This window comes from Corvus kubaryi, unplaced genomic scaffold (assembly GCF_017639235.1).
Source record: "Corvus kubaryi isolate FWS band 111438036 unplaced genomic scaffold, C.kubaryi_AGA036_p1.0 66, whole genome shotgun sequence".
NCBI lineage: Eukaryota > Metazoa > Chordata > Aves > Passeriformes > Corvidae > Corvus > Corvus kubaryi.
Genome location: NW_024582054.1, coordinates 14,047,659 through 14,064,612, shown reverse-complemented (window position 1 = coordinate 14,064,612; position 16,954 = coordinate 14,047,659).

Sequence of the window (16,954 nt, the reverse complement as noted above, 5' to 3'; positions counted from 1 at the left end):
CCCACCTCACCCAGGGGCAGCAAAGGCACAGGGGCAGGGAGGGCTGCAGGGTCACTCCACTGTCCCGTGGGAGGCAAGAACCTCCTCATCTCATCCCTCCCCCAGCCTGGCCTGCTCATGCCCCACACAACACCGTCTCCCTCATACAAGGGTCAAGGGCTGTCAGCCCCAGCTCCACCAGTCCCTTGACTGGCTTGGAGAGTAACCAGCTGTTTGCGTTTTTTTCCTCCCTTATCGTCAGCAGGACATCTGCGAGGGACATTGCCTGAATCACAGGCACACTCATGTTGCCCAGTGTTCTAGCACCTACATATCAGATGGGGATGGTGGAGCAGGTGACAGACTGGGGCCTTCCCGATAATTGATTTGTGTTTGTTTCTTTCCTCTTTCTCTCTAACATTGGCCCCTTCCCAGCTGCATCAGCAAAACTGTTCTGGGAAGCAAAGCTTTGCACAACTGGAGGACCATGCTGGACCTGCCATAGGTACTGGATGCTGCAGGGCTGTTGCTCCTAAAGCATTTCAGGACAGAAAGGCTCCTTTTTGGAAAGGCAAAAAACACCGGGCTGAGCAGCACTGCCCAGCTAAGTGACCTCTCTGACCCACCTAACTGCACAGAGAGGCATCATCCACCCTATCTTGTTTTCCTTCCCCCGACTTGTCAGACATTGTTTCTTTTCAGCATTCACCAATGTAATTTCTTTTCACAACTGAGGATTCACACTATTCATCATCTACAAGGTCTTGCGATCAGCACTTCCAGCCTTGTCCTTTTCACCTGTACCTCAGTAGTAGAAAGAGAATTCAGTTGGAGAGATCTGGGACTGAGCAGAACAGGGGATCAGAAATGCTGTGCTCAATATAGGATATAACCTGCCCAAGTCGTCCTACAGAAATAGGTATCATCCTGGCTTGGCAGGACACTGCACATGTATCTTCATTCCTAATCTTCTCATGCTGTTGTTCTTTTTGTTTGTTTGTTTTGTTTTCAGAGAGGCAGAATACTGTTTATACACTTTTGCATACAACCCCAGTATTTCCTTAATATTGGCACCTCATCCTGGGGGGAAAGGAAAAATGTGAGCCGATATATGTTTTTTCCATATGCATTCCTTCACTTCAGATAGGACAGACTTTTCTATTGCCTTAAGATACAGGTATCCCAATGGGGCTGACAAACAACATCTCTCTCTAGCAAATCAGACAAGTTGCCTTCAGGGCATGGCAGCTTCCTCACAACTGCTGCATCCTGAGGGAAGGGAAGAGGACAAACCACGGGAATTTCAGAAGAGGCTGATGACCTGGTTGAGCAAGGTCCAGTCCAGCACATGGTTCCTCCTGCAGCCTTTTCCTACCCTGGGGAAGGTGGGAAAGTGCCATTTCCCCTTCTTTGCTGGGGGCTGGAAGAAACAGAGCTCTCCCTGCTCTTTCTTCTGCTGGTTTTGCCTTTTTCATTTTTCTTTCACTGGTGGGCAGAGCTGGGAGATCTCATTGCAACATAGACATCTACTGCCCCAGCCTTGAGTACTGGCCCCTTTCCTCCCAGACACCCTTCACAGGATGGGAGCAGGGATCCAACATCCACCGCTCTGTATAAGACCAGCACTTGCAGAATGTTTGCAGTGCACTGATTTCAAGACTGTGCTGAAGAAGGTTGGGAGGTGGGGAGGAGAACCCATCAGTCTACATTTCTTTCCTTCCCTTCTTCCCCACTGCAGGTCCTGGAGGCAGGTGAGCCTCTGTTATTATAATAATCCAAGTCAGTTATTTAACTTAACTATTGAAGAGCTGGTTCCAGGGAAGCAATCCTTGTTTGGGACAGTGCTTATGCACATGTTTAAAGGGACAAACTTGCATCATTCTTTCTTTACTTGGGAACTCTTGTCTCACAGGGGAATTTTCCTTGCTCTTGCAGCCGCCTGCACTTGAACTGTTCTTTTCCCAAGCTGGGTTTTGCCTCATGTAAACACCAAATATGTTTAGTTTTTAGATAGCTTCATTTTGGCTTGAAAAGGCGTAACAATTCATTGAGAATTTGTGGCTTCAGTGGGTAAAAGTGAACAAAAAAGTCACCAACAACAGGCTGTTTGCCAAATTATGCAGATAAACACGTCTGGCCCTACCAGGGCTGGTCAGTCTTGCCACTGCTGTGGAAACATGTGCTGACAAAGACAAATTAATCAAATGTGAATGGCAGCATTTGCAATAGAGACAGGAGCTGTTGAGAGAAAAAAGCAAAAGTTCCGCTGCACAGAACATAAAAAGCTGTCAGTACCTTGCTGCTTGGCAGATGGCTTTCTCTTCAGATGAAAGGGATGATTTGCATATTTTTGTCCAAAATAAAGTGTGTGGAAGGTGAAGGCTCATGGATGTGGAAACACAGCCCTGCAACACAACATGGGGCCAGAAAGTTATCAGGAACAGAGAGAACTCTAGAGCAAAACAGAGCTACACTAGCAGAGAAGTTTGACTGCAAAGGAGTTGCTCCCAGTCCTCAGGAAAAGTCTTTGCTTTTTGCCTACCAGCATGCATTCCTCTGCCTTCTCCACATGGATGAGCTGTGCAGCTCATCAGCTGGATTCAGGCCTAGGCCAGGACACCACAAAACAGCACTGTAGCCACCCTTGTTCTTTCACCCTTCTTCTGGATTGTCTGGTGGCCCTCTCACAGCAGCAGCAGACACTGCCCTGGGGCAGGCCCATGTCTTCTGAAGGTGGGCAGGGGAGGCAGAGTCAGTACTGGTCCCTCTTGCCAGGTTTCCCTTGCTGTTACAGCCCTGTCCATGGCACAGCGACAAGAGCCACAGCACAGACAAGGCTCCTGAGGGTCCTTGACATTTAATGTGTCCTGTCCAAATGCACTGAGAGCATATTTAAGACCCCAGCAATGGTAGTCCTTTGATTTTCCTCTGCACCCTCCTGATGCCACTGTTAGTAGAGATGAGCTCACAGTAACCTCACTGGGACATTCTCAGCCAAGAAAGCCAATGATACACTAGACCTAAACACCTCTGTTGCATGTCCAAGCACAGTTTTATGTGCTTGAAATAAATCAATATTCTAAGTCTAATCAGGATGTTAGCCATCCCAGTTCACCTCCTTTCTGCAATCTCTTCAGGGCTGACTAGCACTACAACATGCACGTGGGACATGCCTGGCAGATATAAAGCCACATTGATGTCCTACACGTAAAATTCTCTCTGGCATTGCCTCTCTGTGCAGGCTGACAGGGTTAGTGATCCTCTCCCATCCACTGAGGCTGAGAGAGCTGTGCTGTGTCTCTGCCTAACTGGGATTCCTCAGACCTGCTCCTTGCTCCCACACTTGCCATCTAACATTTGTTACATAAAACAGGGCATTTCATCTGTTACCCGTCCACTTTAATCACCCAAATCCTCATGAATCTGCTCCCCTTTTTCCTGATCTTTGTCTTCAGTATTAGTATGCAATTCTGATGGCCAGTTCTGAAAACCATTCACTGAAGGATGTGACTGAGGACTTGCACATTCATACTTGTGTAAGCCACATTACAATACCTATCTGCAGCAAGAAAGAGCTTCACCCTGCAGGAGAGAATGGTGGTGATACAAATAAAGACATAGCTGCCATTTGGCCACCTCTGGCTACATGTCACACTGTCCTCTTGGCCACAACAGAGTTTTGATTTAACTGTTCCTTTTGTGAATCCCTAACTCATTTTTAGTCTTATTTTTATTTTTAGAAAATATTACTTCCAGTCATTTTGCAGAATTGGACTGGGAAGCAAAGAGAAAAGTCACACAAGCAGTAGGCGTGAGTGGATGGTAAATTGCCTCTAAGTCACTGAGGGAAAGCAGCTGTGTCTGGGCTGGTGTCAGTGCTAAGGTCTGAGTGGTCACTACCACAGCGGTCAGACAGTGCCATACAGGCTGATGGGCTGATTGATCCCCACATTGCTTGTTTATAAAAATAGGACTGATTAGATACCAGGGCTGGCAAATGCTGTGCAAGAGCTTGTCTCTGACAGCGCCAGATCCTTAAGTTAAATGATCTTTATGTTGGACAGTTGTGGAATAACCTCTTCAAACAGGAATTTCCTTCTTATCTTTGTCAGCTAGGCATTGGCCTAAACTTTGAAAAATACATATTTCCTAAAAAAGTCACAATTCTATCTAATTCATACCCCTTCCCAACATATCTTCTCTGTAAACTAACGTGTTGTGTTCATTGCAAACCCCACTCATGTGGAAGAAGTTTCACCTTTTTAGTAACTTTCTTTATCTGTCTTATTTCCCCTATTTTCCCCAGCATGGGTGATTAGAAGCATACAGAATATTCCAGCTGAAGGTCTATCCCAGACTCACTATTGTCTGGATTATTATTATTAATTCTACTATAAAGGCACCCCTGCATGGCTCCCAGAGACAGACTGCTCTGAGCCTTCAGGGCCCACACTTTCTACTCTGCAGTATTTCAGCAGTGCCAGCACAAATCACCTTGTGGCCTCTTAGCCTCATCAAGAAGTTCCTGTGAAAGACAGTGCTCGTAGCTTTCTGAAAATCCACGTCCTGCTGTTATTTCCTACAGCAGGAAACACTCCATAACTTCTAGCAGCTCCAGGAGTATGATTTTCCTTCGCAGAGAAAGTGAACCATAAATTTCTTGCTGCAATGTAGCCAGTCAGGTAGATGGGGGCCTGCAGATCCTTAATGAGCATCCAACAATTTAGTCAGGATGGAAGTAAGATCTAAGTCTGCAATTCGTTGGCTCTGTCTGCCCTCCCCTATTGCTACACACAGCTGTTACTCTCTAGCACTCTGCTCCTCAGGTGCTGGTGCCCAGTCCTGAGGACTGTTGTTTTTTAAGACACCAGACTTGCTTTTAGAATTTCTCACTGCCTGAGGGTGCCTCCTCTGTAGCAGCTGAGATGCACTATTAGGGGGATTTTTCTCTTTTTCTTTTTGGGGTAGGAATTACTTAGCTTCTCTACAGTGTCTTAAGCCTCCTTAGCTATTCTACTTTCTTCCCTGTTCCCAAAACACATGTCAGTCCTCTCCCAGGCTTCAACAGCCTGTATGAAGGTCCTATAATTTTTAATGGGTCTTTGTGTTTCACATTCTCTCCCCACCTGCCAGATTCACATCTAACGTATTCCCTACTGCAGCCTATGCACCTACTGGCTGCTTTAGGCTTAAATGTTTATTTTCTGAAGGATCTCTTTGCCTGGAATAACTTCTCATGCCTTGTGTCCTAGAGAGGTTTGGGGCAGGGAGAGGTGGGAGTTCCTTGCCTTCCTCCAGATATCTTTGTCTGCAGCAATAGTGTTATTAATAAAAGAACCAATGAAAAAGCTCTCCTGATATTTATCCAAAACTCTTTCTCTCCACAATGCCCTCTATCCTCCTTCCCCGTTTCATTTCTCCACCATCTCATCCTTACCCTGCTCCCCTGAACACTTTGCTTTCTCACTTTTCTGGCTTTCTTCATCCCTCCCCCTGTACTCCCTCCTTCTTTCACTGCCTCTCTTCTTCCCTCCCTCTCCTTGGCTCAGTATTCAAAATCCCTGCCCATAGCGACGAAAGGAAAAACAACAACACAACACTCCAGCCTGAGGAGGCCAGAGCACGGGATTCCTTCCGAGAAAACTCAGAAACCAGGGAAAGGAGGGAAAGCAAACAGTGAGACCTGGAAGAAGTCTGAAGAAAGCATGGATATTTCAAGGGGGAGGGATGAACTGGTATCTCAGGGAAACTTGGTGGGGTTTGAGACAAACACAGAGACACAATCACAGGTCCAACCCAAACACAGCAGAGCAAGCTCTGCTTTCTGGGGGAAGGAGCCGGGTCAGAAAGCCCAGTTCACACAGAAAGAGCCCCAGCACACAGCTGTGCAAAGGACAGAGATAACTGTACAGATGGGAGAAAAGAGAAATAAGTGACTTGCTTTAGGGAGTGAATGGGCCAGAGCCCTGGGCCACAAGCAGGAGAAATCCCTGCAGTGGAGGCAGAAGGGCTGGCTTCACCAGGGATCTTGGGGAATTCTTCCTACCAAAGGAAGATTGTAGGCCTGGGGCTGAAGGGTTAATACCCCACAGGAGGGCCCTGGGGAATCCACTGTAAATAGGTGTGGTTTTCTCTGAAACTCCAAAAGGCATTTTCTTTCTGTACCAGTCTGGACAGGTGAGAAATCGGAAGAAGTTGGAGCCTGTGCTTCCCACTAACACAAAGCAGGGCTGTTAGTACAGGTCTCACTGTTTGTTTGCACACTCCAGCCTGGCTGCTTAACTCTGTAGTACCCGGTGCCAGGAATCTCTGGCAGTCAGCATGGTGGTCCCCTGGGTACAAGCACCTGCCTGTTAATGGAAAGCCACAGATTAATGGAGCAGCAAGGAGCCTTAGTCAGTTACTCATTGCAGAAAGGATAAGTTCAGTGATAAGCAAAGAGCCAGATATGGCATGTGCAGGAAGAGCAGCAACTCTCTTCCCTTCTTCTCCTCCAATATCTCAGAGGCCTGCACCCCCTACTCCAGTGCTGCACTTGGCCCTCCTTCCTGACTTCATCACTCACAACTGCCCCGGGGCCCGGCCCTGCCCTCCCCAAGCCACATCTCCAGGATGAACTAGAGCAATTTTGTTTCTTTCCACAATCCAGCCTTCTTTCCTGACCTGGCTCTGCAGCCTGCCTGCTGCTAGGCAAGAACCAGTTTTCAATCTCCTCTGCTCCATTTTCCATTTTTAATGCAGAACATTTGAACCTGGAGGATAATTTTCCCTTCTTCAAATGAACATAGCTGGCTGCCAGAAAGGTAGAACTAGAGGAGACACCGGATCACTAAATCCAGCCACATGCACTAACAGTGTTACTTATATAATTCCATTCAGAAATTAACCAGGCTCAATCTTGAAACCAATTGGAATTTTGCTCTAGCCCTGTTCTCACTAGAAAGCTGCCCAAGGATCTTGCTACTTGGAAAGGAAAAAATATTCTGTTAATCTCCAGCCTAAATTTGCTCAGGCAAGGAAAGTCAGCACTAATGCAGCGAAGTGCTGGGTAGGACATAAGCCTCAGAACAGAATTCAAACAAATCAGATTGAATCACAAAGAATAGGACTGAGGAATGAAAGCAGAACTGTTTGCAAAGCAATTAATCTTGGGCTTGGGAGTGCTGATTCCCCCAGCCATTTCAGATCCTGAAGTCTCCTCAGCCCTTTAGAGTCCCCACATCTCTTCAATTCTCCAAGTGCATATTAGGGCCATGACACTACTGTGTCTCCGGACCACCAGCTCTTTTGAAAACTTTGCTTCCAAGCAAAGGCATTTGCATGAGCCTCCAAGCAGTTCCCTCAGTCCTACCTAGGACAGCTGCTGCTAAACTGCAGCTTTGGCCCAGGAGAATTGCAGGAAAGGAGAATGCCAGTGTCTACAGAGAGTACAAGGTGTATATTTTCCAAAGTTCAACATATAAATCAGCCAAATGAGGTTGCAGAGGGTTGAAAGCCTAAAGATAGATACTACAAAGCCCTGGGAAACAGAAACTGCAGGTACTGAACTTTCCTTCTGCCTCCTGCTCCTAGACACCACTGAAGTCAGCATGAAGTTTGGGCTTTTTGGTCAAGTTCCACTTGTAGGAAGCCGAAACAGTGATGCTAGGCACAAAGGCATGTCATATCCCACCAGAAACATGGCTCCCAGCTTACATGGGTAGATGCAGCCGGGCCACAGATACTTGCACTGAATCATAGATTCCTGTCATCCAACTGTGGACGAAGATAATGGGAAGCACAACAGAAGAGATGGGGTAACCATCTGCTCCTCTCGCTTGATTGTGCTGTGAAACCGCAGGCTCTGTTTGGGATAAACCAGCACTTATTTCCAAGGTAACAAATTGCAGTATCATAAACAACAGAGGACCAGGAGATGCCTGCAGGTTGGAAGCTGAGAAAGAACAACCTTCACAGAGGCATAGGTGGACCAAGCAAAGATGAGGCAGGACTCTGAGCTCTTGCTCAGGGTGCTGTTTTTGCCAGTGTGACCATTTGAAACATCTTCCCTGATCCTCCCAAGTAGAAGGCACCCTGACCAGGTAGTACAGCTGGATGTTGTCACAGCCAGAGAGGGGCTAGGTTGCCATCCAGCTTTGTGGGTATATTTATCTACAACCTGACTGAAGAACCAGCCATAAAAACCAGAGATGCAAAGGGTCCTTCTGGTGCCCTGGTCTAGAGCTACAAGTCACAGCAGAGGCATTGCTGGGACAAAACCCATGTATTCTGCTGCACCTCCATGTGACAAGTGCTCAGACTCAAGCAGGGGATCATAAAGCTGGCTCTGATGGTCTGACACAAGACAGAGCTGGACAACTATAGACTAAGGCCCAGAGAGGCACAAGATAAACATAAGCAAAACACGTTATATTGTCATGACTTGTAGGATGGTCCCCTCTCCCATGTGGTGATCCTTCTGCAGCACAGCTCTCTGACTAGCACAGAAAACAAAGTGCACCTGAACCTGGGGGAGACCAAGATGGAAAAAAGCTGGAGGAATAAAGCTGCAGCAGAAAGATAAGCCTTCTTTAGGGAAGGAATGAGGCTGAGCAGGAGGAACAGGAGTGATAGACATAAGTGACACTGATTTAGGTAAGCCACTGAGTGCTAAAGAGATAAAGCCCCACAGAAGAGCACACAGCTCAGGACAAAAGAGATCAAAAGGAAGAGAGCTGAGCTATTTACTGATGATGAAGTATGTTCTCTGGGGGGCAGATGGACCAACTAAGCACACTTAAGCTCAAATCATGGGTCTAAATGTGGGGTGCCATGAAGAGAGGGGATGCTAATGGGTAAAGACAGGGAAGCCAAACCAAGAGGAAATAGGAGTGAGATTCCAATACCTTATGGCAGAAGGAGTAGTCACAGCAGATATGAGCTGCACAACTCCTGTCAGCTTAGATATATGTTTGAAATGCAGACTTGGGACCCAAAAGACCTGAGTAAATTGGTCTCTGTACATTCAGCTGCAGAATGGGGTGCCTTAAATGCCAAGGAGCTTGAGGACTGGTGTGCATCTCTCCCACTGCATCACTGCTGCAGTTCCCAAGATGTTCAGTCGTGTCCTCCCAGCAGTCCTGGAACTCTCAGTCCTCATGTACAGTACAGGCACTCTCATAGCAGGGCCAGGTGAATTCTGCTCCTACATGGCAGAGAGCAAACCACAGAGCCAAGGAAGCCACTCTGTGCAGAGGGCAGGAAAAGTAGGAACAGTGGGTTGGGGAAGCTGCCCTGGGAAGGCGCTGAAGACCTGTAGGTGAGAAGAGGTTCATGCATACGCATGGAAACAGGAAGAATCCCAGGAAGCATCAGAGTGAAATGGAGAAGGCTAAGGGACAGAGCTGACCTGCTGAGGCTGCAAAAGCAAACAAAAAACCCTAGAAACTGGAGGACGAGAGAGGGAAGTGCAGGAGTTGCAACTACCCACAGAGAAGGGAAGACAGCTGGCCAGGGAGAAGGTGCACTTGCTCATAGGCAGCTTTACTGAAGACTCCTCCAAAAAATCATTAGTAGCAGAGTCTCAGAGTAAGAATAGTTAATGAATTACAGGAGAGATCCCAAGGCAGACTCAGCAGGGTGAAAGCAAAAGATCCCATTGTGCGAGTTGTCAGTAGGGCAAACTACAACTCCTTGATAAGTCTGAGAGTGGAACAAGGGGCAGAGAGAGAAGAATGGCATCCCTCGAGATTCTTCAGTGATCTGCATGCTCTGGAGTTTATAGGCTGCCAGCAGGGACTGTGTGAGCCAGCACTGTTGTACAAACTGGACTGGACTTTCCAGGAACCGAGGAAAAGCACAAACTGCCTTTCTGACATGGACAAAACATGTGGAGCAGACAAATGTCTTGGCTCATTCCAACTGATAGCCATCAATCAGTTCCCCCAAAGGCTGGGGCAGATATATCCCATGTGAAACCAAATTCACCACTGCCACCAATACCTAGGAATAGTGAAACTAATTTTAGCCTATGGCAGCAAGAAGGACTCACTGGCCCCTTATGGGTTTTTCTCCTGAGCAACACACTACATCCATTTTAGAGTGGGAAATGTTTCTGGCCTTTCTTTCCCTGCTCAATTCTTCCAGACAAACATCTTCCTCTATGCATTCTATGACTCCATCAGGGCTTCCTATTAACAGACACTGTGAAAAAGGAAGTCTTCCTGTTGTACACAGTCGGCCCTGTGTCACTGCTTGTTGGATTCATGTGCCACCAGTAGGCCTGAGGATATCCAGCCTGGGATGTGGCTAGATGCTACACAGTCAGATAACATGACACACAGAGACAATATACAGCTTGCCCTCAGGTGTGTTAGGGGTTAAGTCCACCAAGAAAGTGCTTCTGCTGCTTAAACCAAAATTAGTCTTTTTCTTCTCTTTTTTTTTTGTGTTTTTTTTTTTTGGTTGGTTGGTTTTGGTTTGGTTTTTTTTTTTTTTTTTTTTTTGTTTTTTTGGGTTTTTTTTTTTTTTTTTTTTTTTTGGTTGAGGAGTTAGTGAAAAGGAAAAAAAAAAAAAGAGCTGCTATTTGTTTTGCCCCTGCAGGAGCCATGAAGGGAGCTCTGCAGAGTGGACAGTACATTCACTGTGGCATTGCAGCAGTGAGGGAGCTGAACCGGGAGCTGTGAGGTGAAGGTCCCTGTTTAACAGCTTTCCGTTTGTTTACCAAAAAAATATTGTTCCATCATAAAAATTCCCAAAATAGTTCACGTCTTGACAGACTGACTGGCAGCTACCCAGCTCTGCAGGATCCTGCTGAATGAAAGGAAATAAAAAGAGCTAATCTGGTACCCATGCCTCAGTGCTTGCAGCTTGGGAATCTGCACAGGCTCAGGGCTCAGCTGTCCCAGTAGGTGCAAGGTAGGGTAGAGTCCTCCGGTCAAGAGGCTGGATTTACTGATGGCATCAGCTTTTCCATGGGTGCTGGGCAGGCTGATAAGGAAGACAGTACTCACCTTTCAATGAATGATCAACTTCTGCTTTATTTTTATACCAAAAGCTTTTCCCCTCCACCCAGCTCTGTAAAGCTTTACCTTCACAAGACAGCCACAATAAGGCCTTCAATTCCTAAGAGTTATCAATGGCTTCTTTGGGGAATTTTTTTCATACAGGCTTTATTCTGGACCAGTGTGACTCCTGACTAGCTAATATATTGCTTGTTGCTGAGAAGATCTTAGTGTGACAACCTACAGTTGCTGCAGATTGTGGTGATCTTATTAGATATAAATGGAAAACATCAAACAGCACATGACAACCAAGTCAAAGACAGTCATTGTCTGTAGGAAGAGCAAAAGGCCACTGTGAAGTCCTGCAGCCTGCCACAGTGACCAAAGGACTGTGCACACTGTGACTCACATCGCAGAGAAGCAGCAAACCCAGATTAGGTCATGCAGAATTAGCAGCCTCTGTGGAAAGAACCTATCCTCGCCAAATTGCAGATGTCTCCCCAGCTGCAGAGTTAACTTCTCCATGGCCCTCATGGCGCCCAGGGCAAGTCTGTTTTAGGGAGGGAATGAAGGAAATTTGCACTCCAGACCATTCCCAGTATTGGCCTCATGGGACCCTCCATTCATTCCTTAGACATTTTAGTATCCAGCCTTCAAATCAGGCCACACTCTAGCAGTAGAGTTGGAGGAGGGTGGAGGGACAACCATTCCCCCAAGTGCTTGCCCTCATGAGTGGTCTGCAGAGCCAGGCTGGCTGTGGTGGCTGTGGTGGTTCCTCTTCTTGTGACAAGATCAGTTTGGCCTCTCAGTGTGGGACATTCCTGAGCAGTGCCACACCAGTGCAGCAGCCAGACGTGGGAGCTTTTTCAGTACAGGTGAGCTCAGGGCTTGTTTGGTTTAGATACTGCTGTCACAAAAAAGAGCTGGACCAGGTGGGACAATTGGTTAGTGCTCAGCCAGGCCCATAAACCAGACAAAAGTGACAGGTGACATTGCTAATGGATTTCACACAACTCTGAGGTTCCTTTCACACTGCGCACAGTGTGCATGCTGCCAGCTGGGGCTGCCTTCACCTATCTGTCGCACCTGAGAGAAAAGCTGACCACCAATTTTGCACTGGAGGTATGCTGCCATTGCAGGGTGGCTCTGTCCCATGACAGGCCACTCCTCTTGATCTATTTCCACATACTGAGCTGGCTCTGGGGAAGCCACATGGGTTCTTATGATGAAAAACAGACCTGAGAGCATTGGGTATTACTTCCATAATTTCAGCCTCAAGGACACAGGGAGCTGAACCCTTCACAGCACAAAAAAGAAGAGAGCCTTTAGCTGAGGAAGGGCCATAGTGGAAGAGGAGGTATGGTTTGCACATCAGGGCAAGTTGGAAGCATCCTTAGAAGCAACAGTTTGTAGCCATCTCATATGATCCTGGGGAAGCGGAGAGCCTCCATCAGGTGGATCTCCAAGGATCCAGGTGGATCTCCAAGCAAGCAGGCGGTGCTCCGCCTGCCCAGGCTGGCCACCACATCCAAGCCAGCACCCACTCTTCACCTGTTCCCCTCTGCATCCAGCTCCCCCAAGCTCCACGCGTCAGTTTAACAAGTACCTGGCAGGAGCACGCTGTGGGGCTGTTCATGATGAAGGTAAGATGGAAGGATGAAGGTAGCAGGACTACGGGGAGTGAAAGTGTCTCTGAAATGATGCAGCCTATTTTAGGATAACTGTGGACAACAACCTTGCTGATCTGTCTGTTGAGGTGCCTGATTCTTAGAGTTTATTTTCCCTTTGTGCTTGCTTTCCTACAGACTGTGAGAGGACTCCTTGTGTACTCCAACAAATGTGCTTCAGGATAAAAAATGTCTTCAACCACCAGCCCATCTTCTTGTCCTCTTTTCCCCATGTTTGCCCATGCCTCACATTTGCACAGTTGGGTGCCTCTGGTCTGACATTTTTGTGCTGCAGGGATGCTGTAAGGTAGGGCTGGAAACTCCTCTCCTTCAGGCCTCACAAAGCTTGTTGTGGATAGAGACTGACCCCCATGGAGAGCATTCAGCCACTGTCAAACAGGACCTTGTAAGACAACTGCCACAGCTGTGCTCCCAGGCCCTGACTCACCCATTTCCACTCATGGGGCAGGTGATGCACAGGAGTGGCGCAGTTCTCCCAGCACCTCCTCGGTCATAATTTTCCTCTTATCTTATGATTACTGTTTAGGACATAATCATCATCAGACCAAGTGGGTAAGGGCACAGGTGAAGGGCGTTGCCCTTTCACATTTTAACACTTTCAGGGCTGGCACAATAATTCATGCTAAACAAAACCAAGGCTTTAAGTGTAGCAAGGAAATGAAATGCTGCCATCTTGCTCCTGGGTTAACAAGGCAAATCAAAGGCTCATCAGTCACCAAAACCAAAAGGCCCAAAACAGTGGCCTTAACCCCATCTTTTTGAGTGGTGTATAAATAGGAGGTTGTTGCTACTCTGTTTCCAAGAAACTAGCTGCAGAGAAACCCTGGGGGCTTGGCCCTGTAATCTGGGTGTCTGGGGCTCACTTGGGTCCATAGACCAAGTTGCTCTTCTCATCTACAGCTCTGCCTGCTCTGTCGGCAGGGCTCCCTTTGCCAGGGTGTCTAGGATCTTGGCCACATGTGGATGTGATTGTCCATTTAAGACCCCACTCCAGCCCTTGGGTCTATCATAGAACAGCCTCCAACCAAAACATACATTTGCCTTTCTGCATTCTTTGCTGGGAGATCCTCCCACTCCAAACAGCATGAGAATGAATCAAACTGGGGGGTGCAGGTCTCTGGGATCCTACTATCAGCAAATAAAGTACAAACTGATCACTGCTGTACCAAACTTCTTCTCCTTCAAATGAACAACCTCAGAGAAAGGGCCAGCAATTGAACTTATCTCTGCTCCGAAGTACTGAGTGAACAAAAAACTATATACAGGCTTTGTGGCTCAAGGAAGTCAGCAGAACTCCCAGGTGAACCCTCGCCAGCATCAGACACCTGCCAAGTCCCACCCTGCTCATCCCTGGCTTGTGCATTTGGTTGCTATCAGAGAACTCTAGCTCTTTATCAAGACTCATTTTACATTATTTGTTATCATTACATAGCAAGTAATCAGAATCATTATTATTGCTGTTTCCATCTTGCCAGATATGGGACTCCCACCCCCTCCCTGGGGAGACACAGTTCACTTCTAGGAAGTACTTTCCTGATGCTAAGTCTGAATTTTCCCCTTTTGCTAATGCAATCCCCATCTCCTCACAGATGTTTGGAGACAGCAATGCTTCCCCTACCTATGTCATCTTTTGGCTAAACTGGTTAGCATTATGTTCAATCTATCTCCCCTGCCTGTCAACACCTCCAACTGCCCCCAGTTCAGATCACAATATTTGGTAAACTGTTCAAGAGAGATCCTGACTCCTCTCCTCAAGAGGAAAATCACACTTCTTGCAATTGTAACGTGACACAGACCCCCTGCCTGACTTGCTCCCCACTGCTGTCCTTTGGGCTGCACTCCAAAAATTAGTGAAAGTTATTAGAAAATTGATTCCATCTCTTATCTTTCTGTTTCCATAAGGGTAGGACCATGCTTGTTACAAGCTGCTGCTCACAAGCATGAACGAATGATCACAGTCCTTTTTCAGCCAGTCCGCAGGCAGGTGTCCATGCTGGAATGGACAGGACATGAAGTTTTGTGAAAGGCACAGTTGTTACCTGCTTTGCCCCCTTCTTAAATTGCCCATGACTTCGGCTCTCTTGCATGCAGGAGGGCGGGAGCTTCACACTGATCTCATCCATCACAGATGGCAGAAGGAAGACCAGCCCATGCACTAGGGAAGGAGGAAAGCATGTCTCTATGCATTGGCAATGAGCAGCTGGCTACAAGAGAAAGCTCCCCCAGCAAAGCAGATTAACAGGCCTTATTTTCACTTGTTCTCAGTACAACACACCAGCCCAGTCAGTCTGTAAGTCTTATTGCATTAAGTCCTTCTTCACATTTTGGTTGAGAAAAATCACAGAGATAATTGCCTAGTTCATGCAGTCACTGATTGACATCATTCTTCATGCTCCTTGTGCCATGTGGAGTACTGCTCACTTAATTCACATAAACTGGCTCTAGCTTTGGGCATCTACTTCCCACTCTCCCAAGGATCCTGTGACAATGGGTGGATCATAATAAAGAAGCAGAGCTGAGAGCAACTAAGCAATCTCTGCATGGTATCTATCACTCCCCACTTCCAAGAAAGAGATGCTTTCTAAAGCAGCAGGCCACAGCCACAATGAACAAGGAATGTCTTGCAGTCAAGCAGGTCTCCACTGCAGGATTTGAAAGGGGCTCTGACAAGGGCTGGTGGTCATGTTGGGTTGCTGTGGGGTGTGGAGAACTGCAGAGACAGAGGAGCCACAAAGGAGAAGTAGCATGGGAGAGCTCCTGCAGAACTACATCTCTTTTTTGCATAATCTGTGGCAGCACTAAAAGCACCATTTCTTGTTTATCTCTTCTGGAAGTGGATTAAGCAAAACTGAAGGACGGTATGCAGAGTTCAGTGTCCTTGCAGGGAGCTCATGCAGAAGAGCCACTGCTCTCACACTCTTTGCCCTCAACACCCACTGCTACATGTGGTAGGGAGATTGCAACAGCAAAGAGAAGAAAAAAAGGGAAAGAACCATCCTTTTGATGCCTGGTGGTGAGAGAAAGCCATTTCCAAACAGAGCAATGGGCATAGAAAGAGGAGTATTAATTCCTCTCCATTAAAGATCTGGAAAGGACTTGTGAACGTTTCCTTTCCTGCATTATTAAGAGTTCTGCAGGATGATATCATCGGGGCCTTTTCCAAACTCAGAGCGTCTCAGACATTACAACACCAGGTTTGGGCTGCTTATACATATCACCAGCTACACCCACCCCAGCCCTCTCCCTGCAACACCCCCAGAGGGACCAGTGAACCCCCACTGCCAGACTCACCAGATCTCTGCTCAGCATCTTAGCAGTCATAAGCCTCCAAGCTCTCATCCCTGGACACTGTACCTATACCTACTCAACTGCCCTCAAAAGCAGCTCAGCTAAAAATAGACACTAATGGTTGCAAAGGGCCTAACATTCTGAGTCCCATTGTTTTTAAGACCAAGAAAGCAAGTAGCTCATGATGCCATGCACCAGGATGCTGAGAGGTAGGTTTGGAAGTCGGAAGAGGAAGGAGGAGAGCAGGTGCCTCTGAAAGATATCTCCAGCCAGGGAAAGGTGAATGCAAAGGTCCATTTTCCTAGTGCTACAGAGCAAATCCTGGGGAAATTAACAGCTCCCAGTTGAAAACCTGCTCTTGGCAAGGCTACTTGCAAGCTGGAGAGGAGGAGAGCAGCTCTTTCTAGTCCCCAGCATTTATGTGCACACATTCTGCACTCCAGCAAGTTCACCTCTCTTGCACAGATCTTGATAGTTGCAGCTCTCCTCTAGGTATGGTGGGGCTCATGTCCAAACTAGCTCTGCACCAGCATAAAGAGGAAATATCTCCACTGACATTAATGAAATTAGTCCAGAGTGTCAAGTTAGTCCAAGTGAGAGCAGAATCTGGGTATGGTGGAGATTTGCAGCCACAGAGCAGCCTACCAGCACGACAGACAAAAACAGTGTGTCAGCGAAGAGGTTTTAGTTTCAATTTGTCCAAGAATCACAGAAAAGCAGCAGTCATTTAAAAAAATGCCTGAGCTGGGTTCCTCAAAATAGTGGAAGTTTCATTTAGTGCTTACCCCAAGCAGTGTGTTAGCAACACGCTCAGGGCGCCTTCTGCAGAGACAAAAAGTGCCAAAGGCAGAAGAAAAATAAACAAACCAAATGCCTGGGCTGTTCCACTGGCCAGCGCAGATGTCAGATTTGCTGTTAATAATGCCGATGATTTGACCTGCTTCCCTGCCTGCAGTCACGCCCAGGAAGGTGTGAAGAGTTGCAGACAGCCCCAGAGTTGCAGACAGCATGTGCTTG